Source organism: Protopterus annectens, chromosome 17.part0 (assembly GCF_019279795.1).
Source record: "Protopterus annectens isolate FY-2018-M chromosome 17.part0, PAN1.0, whole genome shotgun sequence".
Taxonomy (NCBI): Eukaryota; Metazoa; Chordata; order Ceratodontiformes; family Protopteridae; genus Protopterus; species Protopterus annectens.
The window spans coordinates 342793148-342810246 of NC_056751.1; the positions used below are offsets into that span (position 1 = coordinate 342793148).

At 45.2% G+C, this 17099-nt stretch overlaps 1 protein-coding gene across 1 annotated transcript in view; it reads right to left on the bottom strand.

Moving 5' to 3' along the window:
• LOC122791730 (signal peptide, CUB and EGF-like domain-containing protein 2) overlaps window positions 1-17099 on the bottom strand; it is a 1774756-nt gene that overhangs the window by 103038 nt on the left and 1654619 nt on the right. The gene's annotated exons all lie outside the window — the stretch shown is intronic.

The following is a 17099-nucleotide window of genomic DNA, read 5'->3' on the forward strand; positions in this document are numbered from 1 at the left end:
GGCCTGGCAAAGAGTGTCAATGTGAGTCCATTAGAGAGTGTGGTTGTGTTGACAATAACATCCGTTCATGTGGACAGCCATGTGTGCTACACCTAATGCATGTCTACTATATCTCTGTTGCAGATGTCACTCACCAGCACACATACATGTTCTTACAACACACCAACATGTCGGCTTTGTGGAACATGGAGTAACTGCATACACTTGGAATAGTAATGACTAGTCAGTCAGGGGTTTGAACCCCTGTACTGGTAGGTGTGTGACAGACAATGCTTAGGTTTTAGTTTCCAAGCCCTTCTTTGATGTACTTTGCCTCTGTCTGTCCCTCCCACACACTCTCTGTTGGATGTGGAGTTGTACACCTACTCAGCAGCACCTTGTGTTTTGTAAGTGATGGTCATAATCAGGTGACGGCCTATGCACCTACTGCAGTTCTCCTCTAGCTGATTGCATGTGGAACAGCTGTGATAATGTTCCCATAGCCAATCACATGGAAACACAGTACAATATCTAGGAACATCATGTTGGTGTTTGCCCATGATAGTCGCTGTGAGTGGTACCTGGATCTGGTGCTTGGTAAACGGCATAACAGATGATATCTGGATGTTCCTCAAACAACATACACAGTGGGAAATAGCCTAAAGACAGGAGGGTGATGTGCCATAAATGACTACAGCATGTACATGTAGCTATGCTTCATTGAGACTACTGCCTGTTTATCAAGTTGTGTGTGGTAATGGCTATTCTGCATGTTTTAAAACTGACAAGACAGTGCTCTGTTTGTGAGGGACCTCCATCTGTAGGGCCATCTGTGGACTGGTCAGTGTGTGTGGAACCATTTGTTTCCTATGTTACTCACTGAACACACATTTGTGATCTGCAGGAGCAATAGTGCGAGGATTACAGTCAGTACATGGTGATAGTGAGTTACTGCCATGGCATCCCTGATTGGACATATGTCACATGAAACAGTGGTATGACAGACACTGTCTGGTGTTCTCAGTGACATGCCAATAATGGGCCACTGTTCATAGCTGCAGTCACAAGTCTTCTACACTTTGTATATATGTCATGCAGTATATATGCATGTGTTGTGCACCCTCTACAAATGTATACCATCTGTTGTGTTGGGTTGATGGTCATATCTATGCATGCTGTTATAAGTAATCCTGAATGCTGTTGACTATTACTAAGCCATATCTGTGTTTAAACTGCAACACCATAGGCTGTATGGGTTTGGAGACCCCGGCAGAACCTCCTGTCCCACTTCAGCTGGCCATGGCACCGGGCACCAGCACATCTGGGGCCCAGCCTTGGACCTCCACCTCTGTTGGCTCTGCACCACCTTCTGGTGGTACCACCACTGAGGATGGGGCTTGTCCCCCTGGGAGCAGGTCCAGACAGAAACATGTCTGCTGTCATACAATCCCAGACATGTTGTGTATGGGGCACAATAAGGGGTTTCAAGGCCAGATACACCAGCTCGAGGGCAGAGTGTCATATTTACTAGACAGCCCCCGGCACTGTCACCTTTGCAGCTGTTTTGGTGCAGTGGTGGCTGCCCATGGCTGGGGACCTCCGTCCCACTGATTCAATCTGGGGGCTCATGGGCTTGTGACTGCCGAACACCCCTCCCTGTCCGGGGTGTAGCCCCCTACATGTGTCATATACTGACCCTGTATGCTGTCTTGTCAATCATCCTACCCTACCTATCCTCCACGAGCATACCTACTCTCCTTCCCCCACATCCCACTCTCACCCTACAAAAACAAAAGGCCAATCAGTTCCTAGAACAACATTTGCCCCATACATAGCTGTCCATTTCACACATGTAACCCTTTTAATATTCATCACAACATACTCCAGTTGTCCTCACCCCTGTCTCTCACGCACATGATCCTAGTATGCACATGACTCCTAAAGCTTCCATGTATACGTGATGCGGATGACCCCATTGTACACACAACACTACCGGTCCCTCTATGGTTACCCCATTTACCTTTATCATGATGACGATGTCGCACACAGCACCTTATAAGAGTACTGTTCTCACATAATGATTGGACAGGAACTGTTGTGTTAATGTAAATAACATGCACAGAGTGATGTGTTTGGCCAATGTACAAATGTTTGTGTGTATTAATGACACATGTCTGTCTGAGGGAGTCTTGATATTACATAGGACAACACCAATACATAATACAGGCGGTGCTGGTGTTTCCCTTTTCATTCCTTTGTAACACTTTGTTGTCACATGGGATGTTCTTGATATATCTACATATATGTATGTATCTATACCTGGACATAAACACTCACACATACATCTACATGATGGATTACATTTCCTATACTGTTGAATGACTGCGCTGGATGATATGTTTGTGATAAGATCTGATGTCTGTATATCTGCCATGGCTTAGTGGTAAATCACAATAGCTGTGTGTGCAGGGTCCTGGTTTTGAGCCTTGTAGAGGCCATTTATTTTGTTGCTGGGCAAAACAAGGCCGTTGGATACAGAGTGATTAATGCACATTAAAGCAGTTGTGAGCAGGTGTGCATGGGTATGTGCGGAGCTAAGCAATGCTAACCTCCGGTTACAGTTTCTTATACTCTGTTAGCCTCTACATTGCTTTACCAGTGTAATACTCACATACTGGTGGCCAAACAGGCTTGCACACGCTTGCTCCCGTACTTGCAAATTCACTGCATTTGGTGTTTGCATCTGACACTCACAGCCCTGGGTGGGAGTGAGGACTATGATATTACCTTGTGATGCCTATTGCATCAGATTACATGTCTACAGTATCAGGAATGGCTGCCCATTAGACGAAAGCATGCCATTCGACTGTACGGAATCCGTGGCCTGTCCAGAGTTTGATTCATATTATTGGTGTATTCCTCTTACAATCTGCACCTGTCTGGCTAATACATGGGAACTGACGCTCTTCAATATAAACAAGTAATTGGGTTTTGGAACCCACATCCTTCAGCCGAGTCATGCTACTGCATACCTAATATTCTATCATCTTTCTAAGGTTGTCAGTGGAATATGTGCTTTCTGTCCCTATCAGACCTCTCATATGATTGGGGAAAAATGCAAACTGAATCAGGGACACGGCATAACAACATTAGGGACACATTTAAATTATTGGTGCTATTAACCTGACACATTGACAGACTCAGAGCATATGAATTCATACACATTTTCTGAGGTACATGATGTGTATAACTCATTATTCATTATGTGTAATTCACCACCTTTCCTCCAAATGTCAATAGTTTTAGGAGGGATTAAGTGGGACAGAGTTAGAAATTGAGTCAAAATCAGGGACGTCCCTGGAAATCGGGGACAGTTCAGAGGTATGGTCCCTATTTGTTCCCCCAATGGTTTATGTCCTGTCCAGTGGATTTGCTCTTAGGGGTTGAGAAGTATGGGTGTCAGCTTTGCCCATTTCAGAATATTACTTACATCCAGCCAACACCTGCACACCTAGGCCCATAATTGCATACCCATAGATCCCCCACCTGCCACTCCTCTACAGCACTCATCCTTACTGTGGGTGCAGGTGGGGTATAAACACACCACTACACACTGCCCACTCTCCCCGTGTCGGGACACGTGTCTTACATTGTGTTGACCCATGGGCTATCAGGCTTGCACAATCTACTGGTCCGTGTACATCTACAGCCTGGTTTGATGAATCATTACCAGGACTGCCACTGATGATCATTAATTTTTGGTGTCCCACAAGGGACATCGATGTCTATGTTTCAAGATTAGACCTGGCAGGTCTCTCCCACTGGTAGTATCCTGCCGGTGGTCTGGGAAGCAGTGATGTGTTGTGTATGTCTGTATGTCTCACCAGCCTGTGCCTTATTTATTATGACACTGACACTTCACTCCAGTTAACTTTTAATTGTATATTTTGCAGGTTATATAGCGGACAGATGTCGCAATATGGTCATGTACAGATTACAGATGGTAAATGGTATGTGATGCGGTGGGATTCGGTAGGGGAATGTCTGTTTGTTAGGCAGTTGCTCTAACCAATACACTACTGCTGTGCTGCTTCATTTGCATATATACCAATATACCCATGGCTCCTGGTTCCCCAAACACGCACCCCAACGCCTCCCTAACACTGCAGTCATCCATTCTCCAGTTGGATTCGTGGTGTATCCACACTACTACACATTGGCCACTCCCTACTCCTATAGACCCATCCCATCTGTTGACTTACGCCATGTATCCTCAGAACTCCCAAACGTTTAGTCCACAAACATTGGTGACATGAGCGACAAAAGAATACTATTCACAATTTTTGGGTTGTCCCACATGGGACACGCATGTGTTTATGTCAAGATTAGACTCTATACTTCATTACATCCTTACTCCCGTTAACATGTCACTACAATAAATGAATAAGTATGACCATGTGGTACTGCACACGTTACACATGAGAGCCTAATTATGTACGCGTTCAGCATATTTCTTTTACTAATAGACCAGTTTAGTAACTGGCATTGCCATAGCAGGCAGATCACAGGAATGATTCCATGTGTGGTAAAGTCCTCACATTTTCTTTTTTCAGCACAGCACTGACTTCGGACATTGTACACACTTCTGCATTTTAGCAGTTTTGTCCCGTCCCTCTTATGCACAACCTATTATTCTATCGACTGTCAAGGTTTGTAAGGGCACATTCATGTTATGTTTGCAAATGGAATGAATGTGTTACAGAGAATGTACTTCGACATATTGATGTCTGCATGTGTATATACATATATACTTATAACGAACTCGCTGACCTCCACGGGGCAGTCCAATTAGAACCAGCCCATCCAACCTTGGCACGCCTGACTCCATAATTTCATACCCATAGTTCCTCCACCCCACCCGTGTTCAACATACACGCATACCACCCATTGTTCACTTGTTATAGCAGCCATGACACACCTCCACACATTGCCCTCTCCCGTGCGTTAGGGGCCCTACATGTATGTTGTCCAAAACCATGTATTCTCAGGCTCTCCCACCATTTAGTCCTTGAACATACCTGCCCTTGCTTGTGTAATGGGCGGATGGCCAAATGGTCTATCAATTTTTGGGTAGTGCCACCAGGGACTACCCTCTGTATGTAAAGTAGACTTAGCAGATCAACAATGTTACTCCCACTGGTAATATCCTGCCTGTGGTGTGAGTAGCAGTGCTTTGCTCACTGCTGCCCAGCTTGATATGACATACGCTGACAGCGCTATATAATACTGGGGTTGCTGTTGATTCCTTTCTCATTCCTTTTATATGCTTTATTGTTACGTCGTTCTTTCTTCATAGATATATGTACATATCTATATATCTATATATCTATATATATATATATATATATATATATATATATATATATATATATATATATATATATATATATATATATATATATATGTATCTGTACATTCTTATATACATTTCCTATGCTGGGCACTGCTTAGACCCATGCAAGCGCACTCAGACTTGCTTACTTATATGTGTTTACTGCTGATTTGTGCTTACACCTGCTTACTAGTACCTTATTCATTATGACAGTGCCACTTTGCTTGAATGATATTTAAGTTAAATATCTCATGCGATACTCTTATGTCGGATTTACAGCAAAACAACATTCATTTCACATGGAAAATGATATGTGCTATTGTTGGGCTATATCCGTGAATGCCTGTTCATTAGGCAGATGCTCTAAACACTACACTATTGCCATTTACGTTGATTCCGCATGTTTTCTATTTGAATGAATATGATGTGTAAGCTACACTCGGCGAGGGGCAGTGACACGTAAACATGCTGCACTTTGCTTACACCTTCGATATTGCAGCAATTCAAATGTATAACAGGGACACGGGGAATCTAATTGTGAAAGTTCTAGGGACAGGGCTTAACATTCCACTACGTGCTTGTGTGTTTACTACTTTGATTTTATTTCACTGTTTGTGGACACTCTTGTATGCTTAGCATACATTTCGGTATCCACGGACACTCAATTACTGACTTACTATTGGGGCGGGCTCTTATAGTAGGCATAGTAGGTTTTGCAACTATCAGGGCATGTTTACGCCTCTGTAGAGCACTTGTACATGCCCCCTGCACTCGCACACATTTCCTGTGCACGTCGAGGGTGCGACGGCATGCCCTCATACATATTCATATGGCGCTGCTGCGCCATCTGTAGTGAGGACACTCGGCGCAAGGCTAAAACCATCCTTGCATCAAGCTTCTTGAATTGCGGGGAATGTTTTTTTCTCATTCTTGCATAGGGGAATGACTGGGTTATGGTCCATAACTTGCTCTAGTAACACGTTTTAAGATAAAGCAAGTAAATGAAAAAACAAGATTGAATACTGGAAGGCTTTTTTCTAGTAAATACATGTATGCTTAGCAAATTTGTATCTGGTTCTCATGTCTTTAGGAGAGAATTTGAGCAAGAGAAATGGCTAGGAGATAATGTTCTCTGAAAGCATTCAAGTGTTTTCCCAGCTGAGAGAGATATAAAGATCAGACAAAACCAGACAAAACTTAGTAGAAGCACAGGCTGCACCATGTGTCTTAGCACAGATAACCTTTCTTTTAGGTTATCTCAAGTCTCTGAATGTGGCTGTCAGTTTGGAACATTTGTTCATATTAGGAGGTTAAAACTTCAGCATTTCAAGATGTACATAGTTTGTATGTGATTATTAACAGGTTTTATGGAGGTTTGGGGGGGTTCTTTTTTGTTTGAGGGCTTTCAATAAAACAAAGTTTTGTAAGATGTGACATAGGTTCAAATGGATATGACAAGAAACAATTGTATAAAAGATCAACCTGTCAAGCACTGAATGCATATAACACAAAAGCAGGAACTAGATATTCAACAAAGAAGCCATTACACATAAAAGGTGGGGATAATATTTTTTAAGACAATGACGCTTTCTGTAATGTCTTTAAATGTGAATGTTCTCGCAGATAAATACAAAATAGAAATAGTAGTGAAATATATTAAGAAAGTAGAGTGCAAATAGCTACGCAAAAAGAGACACACTTGGAATGAAATGATATGTGAATTTGATAATGAAACGTTTTCAAGATGGTTACTCAACAGAATACCCGGGGCAAAGGAATAGAGTATTTATATTAATTGTAAGAGGAGAGTACAGTTGTGTACACTTACCATAAATGTAGATGTTCAACTGTATTCACTGATGCAGTCATCACATTGGGTTATCCCTGCCAGGGTATCCTTCGGCCGGCCCGAATACCAGAGGCTTAGTATTTCTGCGTTCGTTGCTGTCGCTTCAGGACTGATGTCAGGTCATCAGTAGTATAAAGTAAGGCAGCCGGTGCCATTACATCAGTTTTTCTTGCCCTAACCTGTCAGGAGCCCCCATCTAGGGACCAGGTTCTGGTGGAAGAACCCCACCAGTAGAAAGTAAATACCAATACGTCCCTTATAAGAAAAGAGAAGAAAAAAGGGGGATGGAGGGAGGAAAACCAAGACTGCAACAGTGAATACACTCAAACATCTACATTTATGGTAAGTGTACACAAAGTACAGTTTTGTACCTACCATAAATGTAGATGTCCGATAGGAATGCATCTGCAGTCCTTACAAATGGGTTGTCCTGTCATCAGGCAGCCCTTCGGTCGGCCGGATTCCAAAGTCTGGGTCTGGCTTCGGCTGGTGTCACACTTCACCCGACATCATTGCGGCAGTTCTTCGGGTATAAAGGCATCAGCCAACGCCATTTTCCTCAGTGTTTCTTGCCCCAGATGCCAGGTGCCCTCTTGGGTGGCTAAATTTGGATAAATGCCAAAGTTTCCAAATAGTAGAGAGCAAACACATAAAATAAGCATGTATATACATATATACAAACAAATACACCATAATAGATCCCCCCAAGCTAGCTGAAGGTTGGCAAATACCCTAGGAGTACCTCAGAGGGGAAGGAGGGAGGGTAATCCTGACTGCAGATGCATTCCTATCGGACATCTACATTTATGGTAGGTACAAAACTGTACTATGTCCTTCAAGGATGCATCTGCAGTCCTTACAAATGGGTAGAATACCATAGCTAAACTAGGGGAGGAGGAAAGAGTAGAGATTATGGTGTAGTTAGGATCCCTTGCAAAACAGCAGTAGCAAAACCTGCTCGGGATCTAGAGTATAGAGGTAAATTGTAATGCTTGGCAAATGTATGCACGGAGGTCCAAGTAGCAGCCTCTATATGTCCTTGGTAGCCACTCCTCGTAAGAAAGCTGTGGTAGTGGCTATAGCCCTTGTGGAGTGAGGCCTGATGTTCTCTGGAATTTTCTTTCCATGGTAGGAGTAACAAAATCTAATGCAATTTCCTATCCATTTGGAGATTGTCTGTTTTGAAATTGGTTTTCCTTCCTTTCCTGTTGCATATGCTACCAGAAGCTGGTCAGTTTTTCTATTGTTTTTTGTCCTGTCCAGGTAGTAGCGTAATTGTCTATGTACATCCAAGGTATGCAAGAGTCTTTCTCCCCTGTTCTGTGGGTTGGGGAAGAATGTAGGTAGGTGGATAGCCTGATTTAAAGAGACTCTGGATACAACCTTAGGCATAAATGTAGGATTTGTTCTCATGGACACTCTATCTTGATGGAAGATCAGGAAGGGTTGCACTGCCATTAATGCTTGTAGTTCAGAGACCCTTCTTGCTGAAGTTATTGCCAGCAGGAAAGCAGTCTTCCAGGATAAGTATTGTAATTCTGCTGTTGCTGCTGGTTCGAAAGGGGGAAGTGTCAATTTTTCTAGCACAAAGTTCAAGTCCCATGCTGGCAATGGAGGTTTCCTGGGAGGTTTCACATTTTTAATTCCTCTCAGAAACTGTCTGAGCAGAGGATGAGAGAAGACAGGAGGATCCAAGCTGTATTCTGCTGAAATAGCTGATGCATGTATCTTGATGGAAGAATAGGACAGGCCTGTATGGAAGAGCTCTGCCAAGTACTCCAGGATGTTAGCTATGTTCACCAGTGCCACATCTTGCCCCTTTGCAGTATTCCAAATGAGATATCTTTTCCATTTTGCTGCATAGTTCTTTCTTGTTGAAGGTCTATGAGCCTCCAGGATTATGTTTTTAACCCTTTGGGATAAATCTGGGTTAATTGCTGTTATGTAATGTTCCAGGCAGTTAGCTGCAGAGTTTTCAGGTTTGGATGCAGGATGTTGTAGTTGTTCTGTGTTAACAGTAATGGGATCAGGGGCAGTGTCCATATTTGTTCCCGAGACATGCTCCTTAGCAATGGATACCAATGTTGTCTTGGCCAGTCTGGAGCTATCAGAATGATCTTCGGACGTTCCTCTTTGATCTTCAGAAGCACCTTGTGCATCAAAGGAAGTGGTGGGAATGCGTATGCTGTCAGGTTTTTCCACCTGAAAGATAGGGAGTCCACCTTCCAAGCAAGTGGGTGGTACGTCCTTGTGCAGAATTTCTTTAGCTGGTGATTGAGTGGGGATGCAAACAAGTCTATTTGTGGTAATCCCCATTTTCTTGTGATGGCTTTGAAGATGTCCGGATGCAGCATCCATTCGTGGGCATCTGTGGTAGTTCTGCTTAATATGTCTGCTAGAATGTTTTCCTTCCCCGGTACAAAAATTGCTTGTAACTGAATGTTGTAGCTCAGAGCCACATCCCATAGGCCCAGTGCCAGCCGGCATAGAGGGTATGAATGTGTGCCTCCTTGTTTGTTGATGTACCACATAACTGTGGTGTTGTCTGTCCTTATCATCAACTGACCTTCTTGGAGAAAAGGTCTGAATGACTGGATTGCCAATTTTACTGCCATCATTTCCTTTAGATTTATGTGCAGGTGTAGCTGGTCTTGAGTCCATAGGCCTTGAATGCACTTGCCCAGCATGTGTGCCCCCCAACCGAGGTCTGAGGCATCTGTCGTGATGGTTTGTCTTGGTTGACTGTTGCAGAAGGGCAATCCTGTGTTTGATTGACAGGCCTGAACCCACCATAGGAACTCTTGCTTCAGGCATGGGATTATTGGAATTTTGGCTTCTAGGCTGTGCTCGTGTTGGGACCACAAATTCTTTAGGTACCACTGTAGCTTTCTCATATGCAGTCTGGCATGAGGGACCAGTATTATGCAGGATGCCATGTAGCCTAGAGCTTGTAGCACTTTCCTTGCAGTTAGATGGTGCTGCTTTGTTAATGCCAAGAAGTAGAGAGGTAGTTGCTCTTTCTTTTCTGCAGTTAGGAATGCCATTTGTTTTGATGTGTCCAGCTCTGCACCCAGAAAGGTTATTCTTTGGGATGGAATCAGCCTCAACTTTTTTATATTGACTGTGTATCCCAGGGCTTGCAGCAGGTAAATGACTCTTTGTAAGTCTTCTGTTAGCTTGCTTTTGTTGTCCGCTTGTATCAGGCAGTCGTCCAGGTAGGGATAAATTTGAATCCCCTGAAGTCTGCAATGAGCGATTACTGATGCCAGGCATTTCGTTAACACTCTGGGCGCAGTAGATAAGCCAAAGGGCAATGCTGAGAATTGATAATGCTCTGATCCTGCAAGAAATCTGAGGTATCTTCTGCAAATTGGTCGTATGGGGACGTGCAGGTATGCCTCCTTGAGATCTAGAGTTACCAGCCAAGACTCCTTGCCCAGCATGGGAAGAAGCTGCTGTAGGGTCAGCATTTTGAATTTTGGAACAATGAGGAATGTGTTTAAAGCGGACAGGTCTAGAATAGGCCTCCATTTGTTTTCTTTTCTTGGTACCAGGAAGAGTCTGGAGTAAAATCCTTTTCCTTGCTCCATAGATGGTACCTTTTCCACAGCTCTCATTCTTAATAATTGAGATATTTGTTTTAGAGCTTCTGTCCTTTGAGTAGGTGGTAGGTTTGGCATTCCTCTCTTTCCTGGTAGAGTATGGAAATGGAACCTGTAACCTTGGTCTATAGTTTGCAAAATCCATTTTTCTCTTGTGATGCAATGCCAGTTCTTTGAAAATAAGGTTAGCTTTCCGCCTAAGGGTGCTTCTAATTGTTCCCTGGTAGGCGGTGCCACTGCCAAGTCACTGTGATTGAGTTGTTGTAGTGGTGGTGGTTGCATCCGTGCCTCGCTGGTTGTTACCTTGCCACTGGCGTCCCTGTAGGCACCCTGGATTGGTTTCTGCCTCTAGAACGCCTATTCCTGCCTCTTTGTGTCTTAGAGGAGTCCGGAAAGGACCAATTTTGGAGGGCCAGTTCCTGCTAAACCTTGGAGGTTGAACCTGTAAGAAATCTTTCACTGTTTGTACAGATTTTGCCTTCTCTTCCATCTTTTTTAGTACCTGCTGTGCAGGGGAACCAAATAAATTGACCTTGTCCATGGGTGCATCCAAAAGCTTTGATTTGACATGGTCTGGTAATGCCTGTTCTTTCAACCATGCATGCCTCCTGATAACTGTGCCAGTCATGGCCGATCTAAAGGAAGCCTCCAGTGCATCATAGCCACATTTTAAAGAATGGTTACTAACCTGCTGTATGTTATGTACCATTTCTTGAACATACTTTTTATCTAAAGATTCTTCAGAGGACAGCTTTTTAGTTAACTGGTCAAGCATAAACTCTTGGTATTGAATCATATGAAATTGGCAGTTCAAAGCCCTAGCTGACAAAGTAGCAGAGGTGTAAACTTTTTTACCCCATCTCTCTAAGGACCTGGATTCCCTTTCAGAGGGGAGGGGGTTTTTAGTAGAGGTTGCTGCTACAGCTTTAGGGCCCTGGGAGATAGTCTCTGGGTCTGCAAAAGGAGCCTTGTATAAATGGTGATGAGTGTCCGGGACCCTGTAGAACCTATCGGGTTTAGCAGGAGCCGGAGGTAATGAATCTGGAGCAGTGCAAGCATCATTAAATGCATCATCTACAACAGAAAGAACTGGAGGTATAGCTAAAGGCCTATGTTGTGGCAAATGTAGAAAGGTCCTAAGCCTTTTTCTGGAGTCTGAGAAATCTTGGCCCTGCCATTGAAATTGTTCCCTCATGGCATGCAAGGTTTCCCCAAAGGAAAATTCCTCAGGCGGAGAGGCTGAAGGGATGGACTCTTCAGCATCAGAGTCTTCGTAAGGAGAATAAGTAGCCTCAGGAGGGTCTGTATGTTCTGAGTCATCAGAGGAGTCATCAGTGGATACTGGCTCAGGGGGCTCTGCTCTAGGCCTCTTTTCTGGAGGAGGGAGAGAGGCCCTGTCTGGATGAGGCTGGGATCCACGAATTAAAGAGATGAGATCCTCAGCCAAAGACAGCATATGGGAGCTGGTGCTGGGCCTGTGAGAGGGGGGTTTGGCAGGCACCGTTTTTGATGCTTTGGCTGCTTTAGCCCTGGCAAAGGCCTTAATAGACATTGCTGCAGGAGGCCTAGCAGCTCCACGTGCAGGGGTTGAAATATCCAGGGGAATGGTGTCTGATAATTCCTGTGAAACCACAGCAGGAGGTTGGATTTCAGTAGCCGATTCTACTAGGTTAGAAGAGGCCTCGGTAGAAGGCATGGCTTCGGCTGAAGAAAGAACCGCTTGCTCGGTTTCGGCCGAAACCGAGACACTCGCGGTTTGCTTAACCGCAGTTTCGGCCGAAACCGCGGACCGCAAGTGTCGGTCCTTTTCTTTGCGTTTCTTGGTAATTTGCGAAGTCGGAGGATCCGACGACATAATATAGGCAAAATCGGAGCAGAAAATCTGTTCAGCAAACTCCGACCGACGTCTAAGCGTCCGTCGGTTAAAAGAAGCACAGGCTAGACAAGCTGCTACGTCGTGGTCTGGGCCTAAACAATGTATGCAGTAGGAGTGGAAATCTTTATGAGGTATTTGTTTCCCACAAGATAAACAGTTATTCACTTTCTCTGACATCGGCTGAGGCAAGAAAGAGTCCTCAACGGGGTACTTAGCTTTAGAAGTCTTCGAAGTAATATTCGGTAGTAGTAATCTCTGGATCTGACCGACCGGCACTTGCGAACAGCTTCTGCTTCAGGCACCACGCGGCAAGAAAGACTGAGGAAAATGGCGTCGGCTGATGCCTTTATACCCGAAGAACTGCCGCAATGACGTTGGGTGAAGTGCGACACCAGCCGAAGCCAGACCCAGACTTTGGAATCCGGCCGACCGAAGGGCTGCCTGACGACAGGACAACCCATTTGTAAGGACTGCAGATGCATCCTTGAAGGACATCTGTACTATGTTCTTCGTGTTTCACTGTTGCAGTCATCACATTTGGGTCGATTCCCACAGCTGAGGAAATGAGTGGAGGCAGTCAAGGAAACTAAAGGCTGGCTAGGATGTCCTGAAGGACTGCAGAGGCAAGCCCTGCCCTGGATTTGGAGAAGAGAGGCAGGTGGTAATGTGAGTGAACAGATGACCTGGTGGCAGCCTCCAGGATGCCCCTGGTGGGGACTCCTCTGAAGAAAGCTGCAGAGGTGGAGGCTGCTCTGGTGGAGTGAGTCTTGACCCCCTTGGGGGAGGCTTTCAGTGTTGTTTGTAGCAGAAATGGATGCAGTGTGCTATCCATTTGGAAATGGTTTGGAGATGGCTTTGCCTTTTGCCCCGTTGCAAAGCTAACCAGCAAATGATCAGACTTTCTGAAGGATTTAGTCCTGTCTAGATAGAATCTGAGTTGTCTGTGCACATCTAGAGAGTGCAGGATCCTTTCCCCCTTGTTCTGGGGATTAGGAAAAAAAGATGGGCAAATGAATGGATTGGTTGAGAGCCACACTGGACACTACCTTGGGCATGAAGTATGGGCTTGTCCTGAGGGATCCCTGTCAGCATGGAAGATGATGAAGGGTTCCACAGCCATGAGTGCTTGCAGCTTGTAGACTCTTCTGGCTGAAGTGATGGCCAGAAGGAAAGCTGTCTTCCAAGAGAGAAATTTAGCTCTGCAGAAGAAGCTGGCTCGAAGGGGGGGGGGGGGTGAGCATTTTCAACACAAAGTTAAGGTCCCAAGCTGTGGTTGGTACTCTTCTAGGTGGCCTCAAGACGCTAGCCTCTCTTAGGAACTGTCTGATCAAAGGGTGTGAGAAAAGGGGCTGCTCAGTGGGAAAATCAGCAGAAATAGCAGAGGCATGAATTTTAATAGAGGAAAAAGAGAGGCGACTGTGTAGCAGGTCGGCTAAATAATACAGGATGAGAGGGAGGGAGGGCTGTGCTGTATTGGCTCCCTTAGCCTGAATCCAGGTGCAGAACCTTTTCCATTTGTCAGCATAAGACTTTCTAGTGCTAGGGTGTCTGACCTCACATATAACATCTAGAACCTGTTTACTGAGTTTGGCAGTTTGATCGGGGGTTAGGGAATAAGCCAAGCTGCCAAATTGTGCATCTGCAATTGGGAATGCATGAATTCCCCTTCCCTCTGGGTCAGGAGGTTTGAAATCTGAGGAAGATGCCATGGTGGCAGTGGGGACAGGCTGCGCAGTAAGGGGTACCAGTGCTGGCGAGGCCAGTCCGGAGCTATAAGAATTGTCCTTGGTTTTTCCTCCTTTATTTTGAGCAGTACCCTGGGTATGAGAGGAAGTGGAGGAAAGGCATAGACCAATAGACTGACCCAGGGGAAGGACAGGGCATCCACTTTCCAGGCCATGCAGTGATGCTCCCTGCTGCAGAATTTGCTGAGCTGATGGTTGGTGTGGGAGGCAAACAGGTCGACCTTTGGGATGCCCCATTTCTGAGTTATTAGGGTGAAGGTTCTTCTGTTGAGCTACCACTCGTGTGGGTCCAGACGATTTCTGCTTAATTGGTCCGCCAGAGAGTTGAGAGAACCTGGTAGGAATTGTGCTAACAGGTGGAGTTGCATGGCAGAGGCTCTGTGCCAAAGGGTCTTGGCCAGCCTGCATAGAGGGTAGGAGTGAGTCTCTCCCTGCTTGTTGATATACCACATCACTGTGGTGTTGTCTGTTTTGATCAGGAGAGCCCCTGGGGAGATAAGGGGCTTGAACACTATCAAGGCATGCTGGACAGCCATCATCTCTTTTTGGCTGATGTGCAGAGGGATTTGCTGTGGGCTCCATTGGTCCTGTATGCACCTGCCATTCAGGTGTGCACCCAAAGCATAGTCTAATGCATCTGTGGTGAGGGTCTGGGTGGTGAGAAAGGTAGCCCCTTGTTGTGGGAGCATGCTGTTGCCCACCAAAGAAAATATTTTCTGAGGCAAGGAATTATAGATACAAGAGTCTCCAGGTCTTGAGAGTGTTGACACCAAAGGCTTTTTATGTACCACTGAAGTTTCCTCATATGCAGACTGGCATATGGAATAAGTAGTGTGCAAGATGCCATGAACCCCAGAGCTTGCAGGATTTTCCTTGCAGATAGCTGGGGTCTGGTGGCTAGATGAGAAAAGTAGGCTGTCAGGAAAATTTGCTTTTCTGGTGTAAGGAATGCCATCTGGGATGGTGTGTCCAGGCTTGCTCCCAAGAATATAATCCTTTGGGTGGGCAACTGTTTGGATTTCTTTTCTTTGACTGTGTACCCTAGGGAGGTTAGTAGAGACTTTACAAAGGCCAGGTGCTTGAGCAGCTTTTCCTGGCTGTCTGCCTGAATTAGGCAGTCTAAGTATGGGTAAATCTGAATATTCCTTTGTCTGCAAAAGGCAATGGCCAGAGCCAGACATTTTGTGAAAACTCTGGGAGCAGTAGATAAGCCAAAGGGAAGCACAGAGAACTGAAAGCGCTGAGATCCTGCCCAGAAATGGAGATATTTCCTGCATGATTCCCTGATAGGAATGTGGAGGTAGGCCTCTTTTAGATTTAGGGTGGCTAGCCAAACATCCTTGGAGAGCATGGCTAGCAGCTGCTGGAGGGTGAGCATTTTGAATTCTGGGATCACCAGGAAGGTATTTAGAATGGATAGATTGAGGATGGGGCACCAGGTGCCCTCTTTTCTGGGTACCAGAAAAAGTCTGGAGTAGAAACCTTGGCCTTTCTGTTCTGCAAGAACGTGCTCTACTGCCCTCATAGAGAGCAGGGAAAGGACTTGCTTTTGTGGCTCTGCCTACTGGTTTGGAGGTATATCTGGGAACCTTTTTAGGTTGGAAGGGTGTGGAAAGAAAATCTGCATCCCTGGGACACTATGTTGAGAACCCAGTGGTCGTTGGTAACGGTGGCCCAGGTGCTTGCATGAAAGGAAAGTTTTCCCCTAGGGGTAAGTGAATGTGGGCAGAGGGAGGGGTTGGTGGAGGTGAATCATTGTGAGTTCTTACCATAAGGGGGTGGCTTAGACCTCCCTGGTTTTGAAGTGGAGGCAGTCCACTGCTTAGATCTCTGCATTCCCTGTGGCTGCTGTCTGGGGGGACTGATTCCCCAGGGTTTGGGCTGAACTGGCTTAGTGCTAGCAGGAAAGGACCAGTGGTTGGTGGGGAATACCTGCTGAACCTGGGTGGCTGGACCTATAAGAAATCCTTAACTGTCTGCATAGATTTTGCTTTTTCTTCCATCTTTTTAAAGACCTCTTCTGCCTTAGTGCCAAATAAGCTGTCTTTGTGCAAGGGGGCATCCAACAATTTACATTTGAGATTTAACATGGTCTGGCAAGGGCTATTCCTTATGCCATGTATGCCTTCTAATGACAGATCTGGTGACTGTTGCCCTGCAAGAATCTTCTAGGGCATCAAAACCACAGTGCAAGTTGTGTTTAGTTACTTGACTTGCAGAATGTATTAACTCTTGTAACTCTTTAGATACTGCACAAGCAGGAAAGGATGACCTTTCTTGTTTGAGGAGTTCCAGGGTATGTTGCTGAAATTTTAGCATATGGAAATGACAATTTAGTGCCCTGACAGCAAGAGTAGCTGAGGTGTATATTTTACCCCATCTGTCTAGCTAGGGAATCCCTATCTGAGGGGGTGGGATTGTTAGAGGTTGCTTTAATCCCTTTAGGCCCTTGAGAAATTGCCTCAGGGTCAGCAGTAGGATTTTTAAAAAGAAATTTGTGTGAGTCAGGGACTCTAGTTTTCTGGGTGCAGGAGGGAGGGTTGTCAGGAATCAAGCTGGATTCCAGGAAAACATCCTCCACAACATCCAGGACTGGGGGGATGGCCAAGGGTCTGGGCTGTGGAAGATCTAAGAATTCCCAGAGTCTCTTTTTAGA